Here is an 18442-nt window from a genome sequence, read left to right on the forward strand (position 1 = left end):
GACCGCCGGGGGGAGGGGGGCACCATCCAGCGGGGGGGCTCCATCCATCCAGAGGGGGGACCCCCCCAAAAAACCACCAACCCCGAGCGGGCAGGGGGCGGCGCGGCTGCTCGGGGCGGCGCGGGGGGGACGCTCGGGCGGGGAAAGCGGCTGCACCTGCTTTAGAGGAACTATGGTAGGGCGGCCGGCGCCCGCCCCGCGCCGCCGCGCCCGCGCCGCCGCCGCGCCGAGCCGGACCTGAGCGCGGCACGGCCCGGCCGGCCCCGGCTGCCCGGCTGCCCGCGCCCGGCCCCGCACGGCCCCGCTCCGCAGCGCGGCCCCGCCGCAGCACGGAGCACCCCCCGGCCATGCCGCGCCGCCTCTGAGCTCTCCGGCCCCGCCGCGCCCGCCCCGTCGAAGTTTGGGGAAGGTGCCGGTGCGGGAGGGCTGCGCCGGGCTGAGCGGGGGAAGGAGCGGCGCGGCTCATGCCCGCCCCGGAGCGCGGCGCTCGGCGCGACCAGGTGGGTGCGAGCGGCGCGGGAGGGTCGCGGCTGGCCCCGCGGGTGGCCCCGGGGGAGGGGGAGCGGGGCGGGACCCCCGGCAGGTGCGGGGGGCTCGGGTGGCGTCCCCCCCGGTGTCCCCCCTGCCCCCGGCCGGGCCGTGCCCCGCGCTCGGCCGCGCCGCGCTCGGAAGTTTAGTTACGGCGCCCGGACAAAGGGAGCGGGGCCGGCGCCGGGGGAGCGGGGGTGCGGGCGGGCCGGGGCTCGGCGGGGCGCGGGGGAAGGCGGGGGGTCGGGGGTCGCAGCGCTCCGAGCCTCGGGGGGGTCCGGGGGGTCCCCGCGCTCGGTGCGCCCCGAGCGGCGCGGGGGTCCCGGGGCGAGCGGGGTGCCGGCTCCGGGCAAACGCGGGGGTCGCCGCCGCCCCCGGGGGCGTTCGGGCGGCCGGCGGGGGTTCGGGGGGGTCGCAGCCCCCTCGGCGAGGGGGGGTCGGGCTCCGGGAAAGTTGCGCTGCCGCCGGCGGCACAGCCGCGCTGCCGGTGCCGGATCCGGACCCGCCTCCGCCCGGCGCTTCGGGGGTCCCGCACCCCCCGAGGGGGCAGCGCACCGGGGGGGTCCGGCCGCCCCTGCCCTGCAGCCGCCCCGGCGCTCCCTTTGTTGGTGCTTCCCATTTCCTCCCCATCTCTTCCTTTCTCTCCGGCACTTTTGGTTTAATTCCGGCTGCTGGAGAGCTTGGGTGGGTTTTTTCCCCCCCCTCTTCCCCCCCCAACCCCCCGATCGCGTTTTAACTCGGCCTCGACCCGCCGCTCCTCGAGCCCGGGGGTGTGATTCCCTCCTTGGAGAGAAATCCCTAAGTCTGCCCCAAGTTTTGCAATTCCTGGGAGAAGCAGCAGCCGCCGCCGCCGTCCCCGACAACCTGCAGCCAAGCCCGGCCGTCGCTCCCGCAGCGCCCTGGGAAAATCCACCGCCGTGCCCAAAATCCTAACCCAGACTGCAAGGTGAGGGAGAGCAGGACAAGGCACGGCTTCGGATGGAGCTGGAGAATATTCCCGAGAAACCCCCGCAGGTTTGGATTCCGGAGGGGCTGACGGCAGCCGGCTGCCCCGCGGCTCTCCCGTGCCCGCCTTTCACCCGGGTGTAAAGTTTGCGTGGGTTCCTTGTGCCTTTGTTCGGACGGGGAGAGAGGTCGGGGGGTGTTTCCCGAGGATTTGGGGGTCTCTCGAATCCCGGGAGCTCTCGGCGGGGACGCCTGCTGATGGCACCGGCAGCAATAACGCGCTTGGGAAGAGTTTTTATTACGGAGCATCGTCTTCTGGGAGTTCCGAAATTCCCGGGCAGACCGCGTGCGGCTCACCCCGGAGCTCTGGATCGACCTCCACCATCCCCTTCCCACCCCGCTGCTCGCCGTCGTCGCGATGCTCTCCCGGCGCTGGCAAAGTTCAGGGATTTCTATTCTTCCCCGCTCCGTGGGATAAACAAACGCGCCTCTGTCTGCTCTCCCCTCTCCCCCTCTCCGGGAGGAAAGGGCACTTGGGGAAGTGCCGCGGATGGCTCTGGATGTTTCTCCGGGTGTAGGAAATCTGGTTGGAGTTGGCAGGCGCGTTCGGAGGTGTGGATGGGAGAGAACAAGTGGAGCGTAATTGGGTTTTCTTTTTCCCCGTTTGGGAGCGATGCTGCTGCTTTCTCTTTTCCCCTTTTAAAACACCAGCAAGCCCAGGGCCCTGAGGCTCTCCCTCTCTCCCTCCTGTGCAGTTTTTAATACAAATTAAAACCGTGCGGAGGAGAAAGTGGGAATAACTCACAGGCGCCTGCAAACCCCACTTTCCCGGGAGTCGTGGTTGGGAAGTGGCCGCTCGGAAAACTTGCGCTGAGATTATTATTTTTTCTTTTCTCTGCTGCTCTTAATATAGTCCTGGAGGAATTCACGTCCGAATTCCTGCCCGGGATCGCTGCTCGGCTTCAGGCAGCTCTTCCCTGCCTGTCAGTTGATACCCCAAGATTTCCCTTTTCCCACCCTCCACCCCAACTTCCATCGGATTGAGACCTCACTCCTCCGCGAGCGTCGTAAAGCTGTGGGGCAGACAATAAAAATCGTTATTAGTTTCTGTATTAAAAGGTTGGGTTGCTTTTAACCCAAACCAGAAGGAGGATTTACTTTTAACAAATTTTCTGCCGGTGTGGGAAGAATTTACGCGGGGAATGGGTTCCGCGGAGAGCTGGGATTTGATGTTAAATCAACCCAACGTGTGTCTCAGGCGGGCGGCGTGACCTGGTCCCGGTGTCGGCAGGGACGTGTTCCCTTTCATGCCTCCCCACACCCTCGCTGAAAATGCAGCAAAAGCCTCGAGGTTTTCCAAAAATATTCCCTCTGAATTAAGGATTTTTTAATTTATTTTTTTTTTATTTTTTAATGGCCACCCCGCCTTAAAGTGTGCGATGAAAAATGATCTAGCGAGCTGCGGGAGCGGGTGGATGGAGGAAATAAGCAGGTTTGGAAAAATGACTCCGTTCTCCCCTTTTTTATTTGGGTTTTTTTTTTCTCCTTCAGGTCGCTCCGATCGAATTGGGAAAGGGGGAAATGTGGGGGAGAAGGGGGAGAATTCCCTGTGCCGAGCCGGGGAATTCTCCCTGCAGAGCCCTCGGAGGTTCCGGTTTCTCCTGCCCTTTGTGGTGTGGGATTGGGGCTGTGGAGAAGATCCCAAATCCCTCCCGCTCCCTCTGCTCCCAAATAACGCTGGGAGCTGCCGCTTCGAGCTGCTCCCCGTCCATTTGGATGGGTAATTTTAATTTATTATTTGTTGGCAGGGGGTTTTATCTGGGTCTCCCCCATCCTAAATCCCATTTTAATGGGGTTCTCAGTGTGGGCATGGGGGTGATCCCAATCCCGGCCGGATCGAGCATCGCTCGGGGGATAAAATCCAAAGTGGCACCAAGTTGGATTTGGTGGAGGGAAAAAAGTGCAGGAGAACGGGATCAGGGTGGAAAATCCCCCCCAAAGCTGTGCACCCCGGGATCAGTGGGGTCAGGGCAGGAGGAGATTGGGGTGGGCTGGGGGAAAGGCTGAGCAAACGGAGCGAAATGGAATAAAACGGATTAAAGTTGCTGCCGAGGGAGGCGGGGAAGGGGCTGCAATCAACCCTGAGAAAAAGATAATATCCAAAATGTCCCTAAAACCCACGTCCAGCCCCGCTGTCCTCCCTAAAATTTGGGGCGGCCGTGGTGTTTTACACTCCCTTCGGGAAGGGAAGAGCAGGGAGCGTTCGGAAAACAACACCCAAAAAAAAAAAATCAAAAAAAAAAAAATCAGTGCGATGTATAAAACCGAGTGACACTAAAATATCTCCTCGGGCCCTCGGCCTTTCTCTCCCAATAACCCGGCAGGAATGCGAGTGCACTCAGTTGTGAAGTTGCTGCCCGGAGAGCCCGGCAAGCTTTTCTTTTCCGCCGCTGGCTCGGGGGATGCTTTGAGTCTGCTGATGTTTGTGTCTCGCTGTGGGGCTGGGGAGGGGCCGGGGGGCTCCGGCTTTCAGGGGTTTTTCTCTCTCCTTTGATTTTATTTCCCCCCCTCCCCACCCTTTTATTTTATTTTTTTTTTTCTTTTTTCCCCCGTCTTTTCTTGTCGGTCCGGCAGGGAGCGGGGGAGTTGTGGGGCTGGGGTTGCCTTTGTGGCAGCAAGGTGGGGGGCAAGGGGAATGGGCTCATTCTTCCCACCGGGAAAGGCGGGAGGAGAAGCCCGGAGGTCCTCGGGTTTATAACTCATACACATTTATGGCTCTGTGCTTTTCTCTCTCCGTGCTGGAGCTTGAAGGATTTGGGGAAATCCTGATTTTTTTTTTTTTTTCATCCCGGTGGGTTTGAAGCCCAGCGGATCCCTGGGATGTGATTTTGGGGTTGTTCCCCTATTTCTGGATGCGGGTGAGGCTCCCAACCTCCTCCTCCAGGGCCACCCTGGGTTTCTCCTCTGCTCCCAAAATGACCCTGCTGCCTCCTCGGTGTCACCTGCCGCTTCTGGGAGTGAGAACTTGAAATTTCCTGTCCCGTCCTCTTGGCTTTGCAGCTCCTCCAGCACGGATCCTGCAGGGTGGGGAGCTCAGTCTGTTCCATAGGGATGTGCTGTGGGCATTTCCCACGGAGGGATGAGCTCCGTTAGCGGAGAGGGAAGGAAAAAAGGGAGAAAATCAAACCGCTGGGAGCTCGGAAATTCCACGCGTTCTCCTCGGGAGGTGTAAAAATCCTCCGTGAGCCACTTCGGGATGCACCTGATTGGAACTCAGGGGGAGCAGCTGGCTGGGAAATAACCCCAGGAGATGGGACAGTGTCCTGCACGGAGCTGGTGGCCCTGTGGTGGCCCTGTGGTGGCCCTGGGGCTCCTGGGCCAGCTCAGGGCAAGGACCTGCACCCATTTTCTCTCTTACAAAACCTCCCCGTGCTGCACCTTTCCAACTCACATACAACTTGTAGATCAAGATGGGGCCGGGCACAGCTTGAAAAACTTCCTAATTTTTTTTTTTTTCCTCTCCAAGTGTTTGGTAGATAAAATCCAGCCAAGACGCTGCTCGAGGGTTTTTTTTGGTTTTGTTTTGTATTTTTTTTTTTAACAAACTTTTCCCTAATCGAAACGGCTCTTGGCGTGGCACAGGCAGAAAACGTGTGGTGGTGATCAGGCTGGAAAAATGTGTCTGGAAGTGGAATGGCATCGGGGAAAGGGGAGAGTGGAGAGGCAAGGAGAGGTCCAAAGGCATAATTTGTTTTTTTAGGGATCCTGCTGGAGCAGGGCTGAGCTGGAAGGAAGGGAAATCATTAAGGGATTCCTCTGCCATGGGCACGGGGTTGGTACTGAGATGCTCAGGGAAAGGAACTTGGGGTGAGTCAGGATCCTTTTTTTTGGGATTTTTGGTTTTTTTAAGGAAAAACAAAAATGTTTGCCGAGCTGTGCCGAGCGCTCGGTGGGGTGGGACAGTGTGGTGGTGGCATTGCCAGCTCCGGGTGACACTTCCCGAGGCTCCTGTGCCTCCTCCCCAGCCGTGCTGCCAGGTTGGCAGCAAAACCAGGGATTTTTCCTGGAAAAAAAAGGGAGCAGAGGGTGGATGTGGAGGAAATTTCACCTTGCTCCGCTCGGGGCTCCCCGGCGTGTTTTATCAAAGGGGTGATAAAATGATTTTACAGAAGATTCCTTTCGAAATTACGGGAAGGCGCAAAAAAAAAAATTTAAAATTAAGGTGGTAGAGGAGGAGGAAAAAAAATCCCGTGTTGAGGAGTGGTTTGGAGGTGATTTGGAAGAATTTTTTCTGCCTCATTGGGAGAACTGCTGCGGTGTGAGAGGAGCTGGAATGGGCAGGCAGGGCTGGGAGCAGCGGGATGGCCCTGGCAGGAGCAGCAGGAGGAGGAGGAGGAGGAGGAGGAGGAGGAGGAAGGCTCGGTGGGAAGGGTTGGTGGTGCTCTGCAGGTTGTTCCCAGCAGCTCCAGAGCTCGGGGAGATGCTGCTCCCGTTCCCATGGATCTGAGGCTGGGATGGAGCAGGTGCTGATGGAGCAACTCCTCCAGCAGGGAGTTCCCCGCAGGGATTTCTCTGCTCCGAGGTGGATAAAAGCACAAACCAGAGCCATTCCAGCCTCCTGGATGAGCATCCCACTGATCCCAAACCCTCTGACCCTTCCCAGAGCCATCCCAGCCTCCTGGATGAGCATCCCACTGATCCCAAACCCTCCCACCCTTCCCAGAGCCATCCCAGCCTCCTGGATGAGCATCCCACTGATCCCAAACCCTCCCACCCTTCCCTTGCCTTCTCCAAGTCCCGCTTTATCCCACAGCCTGTAGATTTTAGGTGAGTGATTTTTCCTTTTTGCTGCCTGTTGGTTTGTCCCAGGGTGAGGATGGGACCACCTGGGAGGAGCTGTCATGGATTGGGAAAAGGGACAGTGGAGGAGGTTGGTGGCCCAGAGGCTGGAATTGTGCTCCGGAGCGAAGGACCAGCTGGGATTTTGTGTTCCCAGGAGCGTCTGGAGGCCTCTTGGATCTGAATTCCTGCTTCTCCCGGCTGCCTGTGGGTGGGAATGATGTCCCAGTGCCCTTCTCCTGGTTCTCCATGGCTGTGGGACAGCTTGTCATGTCCTGGAGTTGTCACAGGGCTCAGGCTCTGCTGGGATCGTGGCAAATCCGTCGGGATGGGGGACAGGAGATCCTGCTTTCCCGTGATCCCACACACTCCTGGAAGCTGCTGGGAGGTTTCTCCTGGTGCAGCAGTGTTCCCACTCCCTGCAGGGACAATTCCTCAGCTCCTGGATTCTCCAGCTCCTGGGGAATGGGAATGGCAGAGGATTCCATCCCGGGATGGGGGGAAGGTCCCCACTGGAGAAGGTTTGGGGCTCAGGGTGGTGACAGAGGAGCCACCCAGGGCGAGGGGACAACTTGTGGCAGGAAATACCTGGCAGAGCTGAAATTCCTCGCTGAGGATCTCAGTTTTGGGCTGAGCTGGATGAGGATCTGTGTGGGAATATCGGGAATATTGGGAATATTTGGAATATTGTGCTGGAGAGGTGGAAGAGCTCTGCTGTGACCTGGGGCTTTGTGTCCCCTCTGGCTGCCACTTGTCAGGCCTTGTCCCAGCAGGACAAGTCCCTTGTGCCCTTGGGAGGGTTTCTGTCACCCCAGAGGTTGGTCCTTCCTCTGGGATGCTGCCAGGCCTGGCAGTGGGAGGGAAATTCCCTGGAGCATGGGGTAACTTGGATCGGGAGGAGAAATACAGCATTACCTGTTCAAAAGCTGTTAAAAAATGGAAGAGCAAATAAAGGCACGGGGAGAAGTGTCCTGTAACTTTTGGGGCAGGAGATGTGGATTTTGGAAAAGTGCTGTGCCAGGCTGAGCTGCAAAATCCCGAATTTTTGCCGAGGTGGATTCGGGTGGGGAGAAGCTGAGGGTTTATCAAGTCTCCAGCTTTGCCTTTCTCTGGGATTGTTCCCCAAGAATTTAGGTTTCTCCTTTACACCCCAACCTGCCTTCCCTGAATGGACTCTCCTCCTGCATTTCTGGAGCTGGGATGGGGTTGGGTTTTTGGGTTCCTCCTCCCCATCTCCTGCTGCCCTGCCCCGTTTGGGGAGCCAGGCTGCCACAGATGTTCCCTGGCAATAAATTAAACCCTCCAAACTGAAGGAATTCCTCATTTGGAAAACAAAAGGGGCTCTTGGCACCTGCTGGGAGGGTAGAGCTGGGCTGGGGATGAGGAGGAGGAGGAGGAGGAGGAGGAGGAGGGTGATGCTCCTGCTCATCCCGTTGCTCCCAGTTTGCCTCAGCCTCTTGGCACCCAAGTTCTGGGGCTCTGAGCCTCGCTGCTGCCCCTCCAGAGGGACTCATTCCTGTCCCTCTGACCCCAAAGCACTCGGGGTTTGTAGGGTGCTGCTTGCAGGGCGGTCTGGGTTTGGCAGCAAAGCCCATGGAGGGGAAGGAGAGGGGGAATTGGGGAAGGAGAGGGAAATTGGGGAAGATCTCCCTCATTTTGGATTTTTGTGCATTTTGGAGAAGGGAGATGACCTCAATGTGCTCCTGAAAGAAACAGGTGAAGGGAAACGTCCAAAAATCCATCCTGGGAGGGCTGGGAGTGCAAGCATGCTGGAAAAACCCCAGGAAAGGATTCCTGGCTGAGCTCTGATCCCAAAGCACAGCACAACATTCCCTTCACCCCTTTTTCCATAGGGACAGGAGTGAAATTGGGGCTGGAACTGGGGTTTGACTTTCCCAGCTCCTCCTTCCCTCAGGATGGATCCCAGGCTGGAATTTGCATCCTCAGGGATGCTCAGAACCCTCCGGATGCAGCAGCAGGTCAGGGTCAGCACAGCCCTGTCCAGATTATTCCCACTTTTCCTTTTAAAAACCAGGTTTTATTTATAAAAGGGCACACGACAGGGTTTGTTCCCAAATCCCTTGAAGTCTTTCCCTTGATGCTGGTGGGCTCCAGCCCTGAACAAATGCTGTTTGCCCTGGGAAGTGGAGCCGCAGCTCCGAATCTGGGTCAGACTTTGGAGCTGTCAGAGCAGCCCTGGCCGTGGATCCAACCCCTCCATCCCTGCATCCACAGGGTTTTAATCCATGGATTCAACCTCTCCTGCATCCACAGGTTTTCCATCCGTGGATCAAACCCTTCCTGCATCCACAGGTTTTCCCTTTGTGGATCAAACCCGTCCTCATCCCTCCTGCATCCACAGGTTTTTTACCCGTGGATCAAACCCCTCCATCCCTGCATCCACAGGTTTTCAATCTATAGATCAAACCCTTCCTCATCCCTTTACCCACAGGTTTTCTTTCTATGGATCCAACCCCTCCTCATCCCTGCATCCACAGGTTTTTTATCCATGGATCCAACCCTTCCTCATCCCTTTACTCACAGGTTTTCTATCCATAGATCCAACCCCTCCATCCCTGCATCCACAGGTTTTCAGTCTGTGGATCCAGCCCCTCCATCCCTGCATCCACAGGTTTTTTATCCATGGGTCAAACCCCTCCTGCATCCACAGGTTTTCCCTTTGTGGATCTAACCTTTCCTCATCCCTCCTGCATCCACAGGTTTTCTATCCATGGATCAAACCCCTCCATCCCTGCATCCACAGGTTTTTTTATCCGTGGATCCAACCCCTCCTGCATCCACAGGTTTTCTATCCATGGATCCAACCCCTCCTCATCCCTGCATCCACAGGTTTTCTATCCATGGATCCAACCCCTCCTCATCCCTGCATCCACAGGTTTTCCACCGGTTTTCCCCCAGCATCGCGGGCTGTGGCTGGGAAGGAGGAATGCCAGAGTGATCCCCCAGGTTATGGGGCTGGGGGGTTTAAAACCCTTCCTGAGGAAGAGTCTGCTCCATTTGGGAACGCAGTGGGATGGAGTTTGGGGTTTTGGTGGTTTGGGGGTCGCTGCTGGCTCTGGGGAGGGTCAGTGCCATCCTGTCCCTTGTGTCCCCCGGAGCAGGGAGTGCATCAGGAGCGTCAGTGCTGCCGAATTTCCAGCTGGAAATTTGGGATGGAGCCGCAGGAGGAGACAGCAGCCATGCCCATCCCTCTGGGAAAAGGCTGGAGGGGGACAGAGCCCTGTCCCCTCAGAGGGGACATCTTGCCCTGCAGCATTGGTCCTTTCCAAGCGCTGTTGGAGATCCAAACGCTCTGGGAATGAGCAGAACTTGCTGGGATTATCTGGAGGTTTAAAATAATAATTGGGGATTGAAGACTCCTGGCAGGAAAGGACGTGGGGGACACGAGGCTGGGGATGTGGCTCCTGTCCCTGAGGGGTTTGGTGTCCCCAGCTGTGTCCTGTTCCCATCTATCCTGGTGTCGTTGCCTTCCCTCACCTCGATGGGATGATTTTTGCTCTGGGGACAGCAGGGGACATCTCCCGGCTTGGTGCCCTGCCTGTGCCAGCACTCTGTGCCCACCCGGGGACAGTTTGGGGACAGGGAGAGGGCTCTGGGTGCCCCTGGGGCACAGGAGATTCGGGATGAGGATTGGGATTGGGATGGATTGGGAGGAGCAGTGCTGGCAGGGCTTGGGGACTGTGCTGGAGCTGTGGGACAGAGGTGGCACCCAGAGGGTGGCACCAGCCCGAGGTGGCCACCCTCACCTGACCCTGTGCCAGAGCCCTGGGCTGAAGGTTTTTGGGTTCTCCCTAAAAAAGCAGTTTCCCATTGTCTGGTGGTGAGTCCTGCTCACGGGGTTTTTGGGGTTTTTTGGGTTTTTTGGGCTCAGGGACACATCAGGAGCTGAGTGGGCACAGGGACCCTGAGCACCTCCCTTCTCCAGCACCCCGAGGTGCTAACAGGGCCCTGGGACTGCAGGGGAGGGTGACAGCACTTGGTGAATCACTAATTAATACTTTAAAGCGTGAGGGTTATTTTTAGGAAGGGTGGGGGAGCCCAATTCCCGGGAATAATCCCCTGGATTTGCACAGTGCCAGGGACTGCCTCGGCCACACAGCCTGGAGCAGCAGCAGCCAGCAGGGTGCTGCTCCTGGGGCTCAGGACACCCTGAATTTGGGCTTCAGGATCTCGCAGTTCCCGGGAGGAAGCAGGGATTCAGGACGTGGATAAAATCCCCCCTGCCCAGCTCTGTCCCAATCCACGGAGCAGGGATGTGCTTTGGGATTTGGGAAGATGCTGCTGCCGAGCCGTGGCGATGCTCGGGAGGCTGGATGGATCAGCAGGAGCTGGGAATGCCGAGTGTGACCCTGGAGTGACCCTGTGGGACCAAATCCCTGCCCTGCCCTCCCAACCCGGCGTCCCGAGGGATGCTGAATCCATGGAAGGTTTGCTGCCATCCCTCCAGGACAAACCCACAGCCGTGGGCATGCTGGGCTTCTCAGATTCCCTGTGGAAGAGTCACAGAGGGGAATGTTCCTCCCGGGAAGAGGACGTGGTGACACAGAAAGGACACAGGTGACACCGGTGACCTTTGGATTTCAGCACAGGTGGGAAGCACTTCCTGCAGCCCAGGGATGCTCCTGCCTCTCATCCCAAGCACCTCAAATCCTGAATGCCACCATCCCACTCCCCTCCATGGGCACCCAGGGCAGGATTCCTGCCACACACTCCGCTTCCCAGTTTTTAGCAAAATGCTGGAGAAATCTCCGGGGTTTATCAGGAGCTGTGCTCATCTGCAGGGCTGGGTTTGCTCCGTGGGGGTGGCAGGTGCCCAGAAAAGCCAGGAGATGCCGAATCTGTCCGTGGAGAAGCCAAGCTGAGCAGGAATAAAATCAGGGAAGCCGTTTGGAAGCGTGGAGCCAGCCTCGGGTCACGCCGCCTCCGATTGGGATGCGAAGGGAAAATGGGCTTCAGACCAGGAGTTCGAAAATGCCCAAGGATAGTTCTCTCCCCCACTGCCTTTCTTCTTCTCCCTCCTCGTGAGCAGCATAATTTCTGGATGGAAACCAGGCCTCTTCCTGCATAGAAATGGGATTTGCCATGGAAAACATCGCAGCGCCTTCAGCAGAGCCTTTTCCGGATGAATTTCTGCAGGGAGGTGACACAGTCTGGGAACACTTGTGGCATCCGAGTTCCTCCCTCCTGCTCCATAGGTACCATGCCTGTTTTTTTGCTCCCCTCTGGATTGTTTGAAGGCCAGGAGAGACTTTTAGCAACTTCCAGGCTGACTTGCCGCGAACTCAGCTGGAAAATTTCGCTCGGGGTGGGATGTGGGAGGCTGAGTCCCATCGCTCCTTGTCCTGCCCCAGAGTGTCCCTCACCTGCCCCAGAGTGTCCCTCACCTGCCCCAGAGTGTCCCTCACCTGCCCCAGGGCATTTTCTTCCTCCCTGGCTCCGTTCTTTGCAGCCTCTCCTGAGGGGATGAGGTGAGAGATCTCCTGCAGTTTGGGGTTTATTTTGATTTCAGAGCTTCCCAAATCGCTCCCCTTTTCCGGGAGCTTTTGCTCTTCTCAGGACATTTTCCCGTGTCCCTCATCTTCCTCACTCACACGGGGAAATGTCCTTCATGCCTCCATCCACGAGGAAGATCCTTCCTCTTCCTCAGGTGCCCCAGGCGAGTGTGGGAGCATTTTGGAGGAGATTTTGGCTGGAGTGCTCCATGTGCTCTGGGTGGGATGGAGGCTCTGGAGCTGCTGGGATGCTGCAGCAGGAATTCCAGGTGGGATTTGCACCCACATTCTGAGAGAGATTGTGGCAATTTTTTACCCCCCACTGCTGATGGGGTCAAAAATAACCTGAGTTATTATAAATATTATGAATAACGTGAGTGGGAGAGGCTCAAACCGAGCCGGGATTTTCGGGGAGATGCTGGAGAAACCTTTGGAAAACCCTAGCGAGTGACGCTGTGTCGGTTTCAGCTTCATCCCATCCCAAACCAGCGATGGGAGCAGCAGAAATTATTTTAATAATTGAGATTTGGGGGGGATATTGTACTGAAAATATCATCCCATATCCCAAAACCCTCATCCCATATCCCAAACCCCTCATCCCACATCCCAAAACCCTCATCCCACATCCCAAACCCCTCATCCCATATCCCAAAAACCTCATCCCATATCCCAAACCCCTCATCCCCTATCCCAAACCCTCATCCCCTATCCCAAAACCCTCATCCCACATCCCAAACCCCTCATCCCACATCCCAAACCCCTCGTCCCGTGTGGAAGCGCAGAGCGGCAAACGGGATTTGCGCGCGGTGGGAATCTCACCTTATTTTTTTTATTCCCTGAGACTTTGGAGGGCTCTTTTTATTTCGTTCCCTCTGAAAATTTCTTTTCCCCACCCTCTTCATTATCATTTTTGTTAATTAGATTGTGCCAGGGAACGGTCTCTATTCAAAAGCAAAAAGCTCCTAGATGGGTTTTTCCAAGTGCGGCCGGGAGAAGGAGAGAAGGGGGGGAGGAGAGCGAAGATGCTTGAAAGAAATATAATTTTTTTAAAAAATAATTTCTTCATAAAGCTCTTTAAAAAGAAAACCCCGAGCCCCCTTCCCCCACCACGGCCACCTCCCCTCTTTCCCCCCCCCCCTAATTAAACGATTTGAATTTCCACGTTAACCGCTTGGTGCTTCCTCGGCGCCTCAGATGATTAGAAAGGGATATTCATTTATGCCTTTTAAACGCCGCCCCGATTAAAATCAGAGAGATTTTTTCCTTCATCAAAATCTAACATCCTTGAAAAATTAATTTGATGCCTCTTGTTATCAATTAATTGAATCTCGTTGGGAGAGAGGCTCGTGCGGCGGGTGGTTGGATCGGCCCTTCTGTTCTTAGTTGCTTTCCCCCCTCTCCGCTCCTTTCCGCTGCTTCCAAACACTGGGACATTATAAAACTCGGCCTTTTCTCTCTCTCTCTCTTCTCTTTTTTTTTTTTTTTTTTTTAATTTTAAATATATTATTTTTACTCGTAAAATAAAATAAATGAATAAAACTTGCACACACACTCTCTCTCTCTCTCTCTCCGCCCTCCTCCTTCATTCCCCCTGAGTTCCTCTCGGATGAAAAACCCTTTTTTCCCTTCCTTTCTCTCATCCCTCTTTCCTATAACTTCCGAGGAATGGGGGAGAGAAAGAAAAGTTGGGGCTTCTCTCGCAATTTCTCGGCGTCCAAGGTCCGTCTTTCTTCCTTTCTTTAACGGGGATATTGGATATTTCATTTGAATCTCTCTTTTTTTTTTCAATTAAAAGTGCCCCGTTCGTTCTCTTCCAGCCTCTCCATTCTCCTGCTCTGGCTCAGCAGCCGGAGAAGCGATTTTCCTTTCTTTAATATTTCAGCTCTTCCCCTGAGACGAGCTGCCTGCCTTATTTTTTTTTTTTAATAGACTTTTTCTCCCTCTATTAAACTTTTCCAATCTTCGTCCCTTTATTTTTTTTTTCCCTTCCCACCTCTTTAAACAAAAAAAAAAAACCACCAAAAAAAAAAAAAGAGGAAAAGTTATAAAATGGGAAGAACTGGGTCATTCAGGAAGTTATTGAAATAACTTTGAAATTAGGCTTCACTTTCACTCTCCTTGGAGTGATTCTGCCTTTGGATTCAGTCTGTTCCCTGGGGGATCTGTTGTTGATGTCCTGTTGGGAATTTGGGGTTGGAGGTGTTGGGGGAAAACTGGAGTGAGAGGAGAGGTGGGTTTGGGTTTTTCCAAGGTTGGGATTTGTGGTGGACATTGGTGAATTCCTGCTGGGATGGGGATGGAGTGGAGATGTCCCACCTGAGGACATGGATGTCCCCCCAGTCTGGTGCCCTAAGGGGTAGTTTGGTGTCAAGACCCTAATGTCACATCCCCCCGTGTCACTGTCACCTTGTGCCGAGCTGGCTTTGGGATCCTACAGGTGAGAGGCTCCTCCAGCCCCACCTGTCCTCACTGAGGTGCCTCTCCTGCTCCTCTGTGGGGTCACAAGGATTTTGGGGCTGGGGAGGGGGTGACCCTGATCTGTGTGCATAGAGGGTGTGGTTTGGGATGTTTTGTCTGTGAATTCCCATTTGGATCATGCTGGGCTGAAGGAAAGGGAGTTTTTAGGGGGATGAGAAATTGGGGGATGAGAAATTGGGGGATGATTCAAGCTGGTGCCAGAGCTGGAGGTGATATTGTGGTGGCTGCTGTAACTCCATGGGACCTTCCTGGATTTTGGGATTTGCCCTTGGCATTGCTCCCTGTGGGCATCCACTGGGATTTGGGTACCAAACCTGCATCCCAGCCTGATGGGACAGGGATGCTGGATCGTGACCTGAAGGGACATGGGTACCAAACCTGCATCCCAACGTGATGGGAGATTGGTACCAAACCTGCATCCTCACCTGATGGCACAAGGATGCTGGATCTGCATCCCATCCCACCAGGACAGGGGTATTGGACCTGCATCCTGACCTGATGGGAACATGGAAACCAGACCTGCATCCCAGCCTGATGGGACATGAGTGCCAGACTTGCATCCTGACCCAGAGGGACATGGGTGCCAGAGCTGCATCTCAACTTAATGGGACCAGAAGTGCTGGATCTGCATCCCAACCCTCTGGGACACAGGTTCTGGATCTGCATCCCAACCCTTTGGGACACAGGTTCTGGATCTCCATCCCAACCCTTTGGGACACAGGTACCAGATCTGCATCCCAACCCTTGGGGACATGGATACAGACCAGCATCCCAACTTAGTGGGACCACAAGTGCTGGATCTCCATCCCAACCCTTTGGGACACAAGTACCAGACCTGCATCCCAACCTTTTGGGACATGGATACCAGACCTGCATCCCAAACCATTGGGACATGGATACCAGACCTGCATCCCAACTTAGCGGGACCACAGCTGCTGGATCTCCATCCCAGCTTAGTGGGAACACAAGTACCTGACCTGCATCCCGACCCACCAGGATGCTCCAGCACCTCCACAGGGATCCACAGCCCACCAGCACCCACCAAGGGGTGTCCCCAGCCGGTGTCCCCCGGGTCCCCACGTGTGGTGGCTCCGGAGCGGTGAGGTGGGAGCCCCGTGCTCCACGTCACTATTTAATTAGACGTCCCTGATTAACAAAACTTGGCGTTCGGCTTCCTCCTGCCCTCATCTTTCCTGGCTCCGAATCAATGGCTTTGATATGCTAATTAGGGAGTAATTTAATTTCAAAAGGCCGCAATTAACAAGGGTGTTGTGGACATGCTGTAGTTAAGCGGCGTAATCTAATTTGCATTAGTAACAAGCAGGGACTAATTAGAAGCTTAATTAGACACTTAGACGGCTCTTGTGTTTACTTTCTTAATGAGATGGAGTGGGGTTCCTTTTTTTTTAATCTTTTCAAGAGCACAGCGAGGGATGGAGCGGGGTGGAGCGGCAGCCCTGGTGCTCGGCACGTGCTCCGGGATGGAGCGGCTGTCCCGCTGTCCCGACACCGCCCGGCCACCTCCGGCCACTGCCACACCCTCTCTGGATGGGGTTTTGTGTTCCTCGAGGCTCGGCGGGGATGGGAGAGGTGCCAGGCGGGCGGTGGTGTCTCTGGGAATGTCCCATGTGGGGTTGGAGAAGCTCTGAAGGGTGAAGGATGCTCGGAGGGTGGAAGGTTTTGGAGAGGCAGGTGGGGTTTGCCAGGAGGGCAGGAACATCCCAGGGCTTCCCACGCTGGAGTGCTCACACTTCCAGGAGTTTTCCAGCTCTTTGTGGTGATCCAAGCCACCTTTTTGGGGTGGAGAACCTCGCTGTGTCCATCCCTGGAGCAGCAAAGGCTCCTTGCCACCTGCCAGTCCCTGGTGGCCACGAGTCGGGCTGGGCTGGCTCTGAGGCAGGTGAGGAGAGCCAGGGGCTGAAGGTGAAGCGCTGGAGGTTGGCTCTTCCCAAAGAAGTTGCTGGGAGCGAGATGAAAGTGGGAGATGAAAGTGCCCAGAGGTGAGATCCCATTAAAGCAGTGCCTGGGCTTAGCCAGTCCCTGGTTCCTTAAATATCTTCTAATTTACAGTAATGTTCCGGCTTCGTTTCAGCTCCCCCAGACTTTTATTTTAATCCCCTTTCCACATTTCCATGTGTTTATGTGTTAATTAAAGGGTAAAAAGCCACTCTCGGAGCAATCCCGGGCTGCTGCTTCTCTCCCAGCCGAATCCTTTTAGGATTAACAACCTCTTCCTAAAGCCTCGCGCCGCCGGAGCAGGACGGGCAGGTTGCTCAACTTTCCGGAGCTGGGAGCAGATCCAGAGCCTGGGATCCGGCTTTCCCGAGTCCTCTTCTCCTTCCAGCTGTGCAGAGGAGCATCCCACAGATTTCCAAGGCTTTGGGAGGATTTGCTGGCTCTGTGCTCCTGGAGGATCCGCTGGTACCCGCGGGACAGTCTGCCTGATCCCCTCTGCGTCCTGGCGAGGCTGGAGCTGGGAGGAAACTCTGGAACACTTCTTTGGGATGGGGATGTGATGGGAAGGGTGAGAACAGCCTCTGGAATGGCTCAGTGTGGGTTTGTGTGTCAGTTTGTCGTGTCACCCGTGCTGTCTCTGTCACCCGCGCTGTCCCCGTCACCCGAGCGAGCTCGTGGAGGTGTGGCAGGATTGTTTTCCCAGCAGTGTTTCCCACTGTTTTTCCTCATCCCTCCCTCCTGGGTGATGGTTTGGAGCTCTTAGGTAGCCCAGGGTGAGGTCACCCACAGCGGTCAGGGATGGGGACTCGAGGACAGTGGAGGTGACTTTGGGGCCATACGTGGCCCATGAAGGGCAGCCCAAAGTTACAGAGCTGCTGAGGATAATTAAAAATAAGGAAAGCTGCTGAAATCGGTATCGGGACAGTGGTTTCTGAGGAGATTGTGGTGTGGCTCTGGTTGTCCCAGCAGGTCCTGGGGGCTGAGAAGTGTCCCTGAATTCCTCTGTCCATGGAATCAGGTGGAGAAGTGGCATTGCTTGGGATGGGTGTGGATAGCCCAAAATTTTGGGGAAAAACCTCTGCTTTATCTGCCATTCCTGCTCCTAAAATCTCACACCCTTTGCGTTGAGTCTGCAATTTTGGTCACCTCCATGTCGATCCTTCCCTTCTGGAAGGTTCCATGGCAGTGCCAGGCTCCCTGGCACGGCACACGAGGTGGCATTCCCGCGGGAATCGTGGCACACGCGGTGGGATCCACGTCTCGGCGCCTCCTCCAGCCCCTCCCTCCCAGGGAAGCTCCGGGCATCCATCAGCCTGTTAATTGCGCTAATTAGAGAGTGCGGAGGTGTTAATTGGAAAACCCTGGGATCGCGGCTGTTTGCGGGAGGGATGGATGTCAATAAAGCGGGATTGATGACTGGGACGGCGCAGTGCTCCGCGCAGGTTAGCGGCGAGTCGGGGGATGTCAAGGCAATGTTACTGCTCAGAGGAAGCAATTGTTAATTAAAAGCCGCGGTAATTAATACACCCTCGTTGCCATATGGTCCTGCCGAAGGCAGGGATGGGGGGGATTGGTTGCTCCGTTTGTAATTCTCCGTTTCCTTCCCTTTGTCCTGCGGAAGGTGCGTGGTTGGATGAAAGGGGGGAACAAAAAAAGGCAGAGCGGTGGTTCAGCGGCGGAGCTCGGAGTCTGAAATGGTAATTAATGGTAATTAACAATCCATTTATGCCGCTGCTGTTGCCGTTGCCGTGTGAGGGGGCTCCTCCCTCCCCTTTTAACCAAGCCCACCCTTCCCGGGTGGATGTGGGTGCTGTTGGATCTTCCCAGGCTGGCTGGGCAGCATCGCTGCCTTCCTGCCTGCGGGAAGGTCTGATCCTGCTCAGCCCCTCCGGATCCCCGCGACGCTGGCCGCGTTTGAACCGCGGGAGATGAGAGGCAGGAGCTGGGATGCTGCGGATCCCTCCCGGCTGTGTGCAGCGAGGCACGTGTGCTCCAGCATCGTCCAGCCGACTTTTCCTCTCCCCAGCCATCCCGGATCCATCCTGGCTGGAAAAGTGCTCGTTCCTAATTTAAATCCACTTTATAACCTCGCAGACATCGCTTTCGGTTTTATTCCCCCCCTCCCTTTTATTTTTTTCTGTAAGGGTTTTGTAGAAACTTTTTATAGGAATGGAAATATTTCC

General features: G+C 55.7%; 1 protein-coding gene across 2 annotated transcripts in view; it reads left to right on the forward strand.

Annotated features, from left to right (window-relative positions):
- The first annotated feature begins 230 nt into the window (after positions 1 to 230).
- The window catches only part of FOXP4 (forkhead box P4), a 59105-nt gene continuing 40893 nt past the window's right edge, over positions 231 to 18442 (forward strand). The window contains exon 1 of one of the 2 annotated variants that reach the window (XM_085083178.1): positions 231 to 500. The gene's annotated coding sequence lies outside the window, so the exon portion shown is untranslated. The remainder of the gene's footprint in view (positions 501 to 18442) is intronic. The other variant, XM_085083179.1, reaches the window with a different exon arrangement.

The sequence above is a fragment of the Lichenostomus cassidix genome, chromosome 26 (genome assembly GCF_008360975.1).
Source record: "Lichenostomus cassidix isolate B80296 chromosome 26, HeHo_3.0, whole genome shotgun sequence".
Classification (NCBI taxonomy): Eukaryota; Metazoa; Chordata; class Aves; order Passeriformes; family Meliphagidae; genus Lichenostomus; species Lichenostomus cassidix.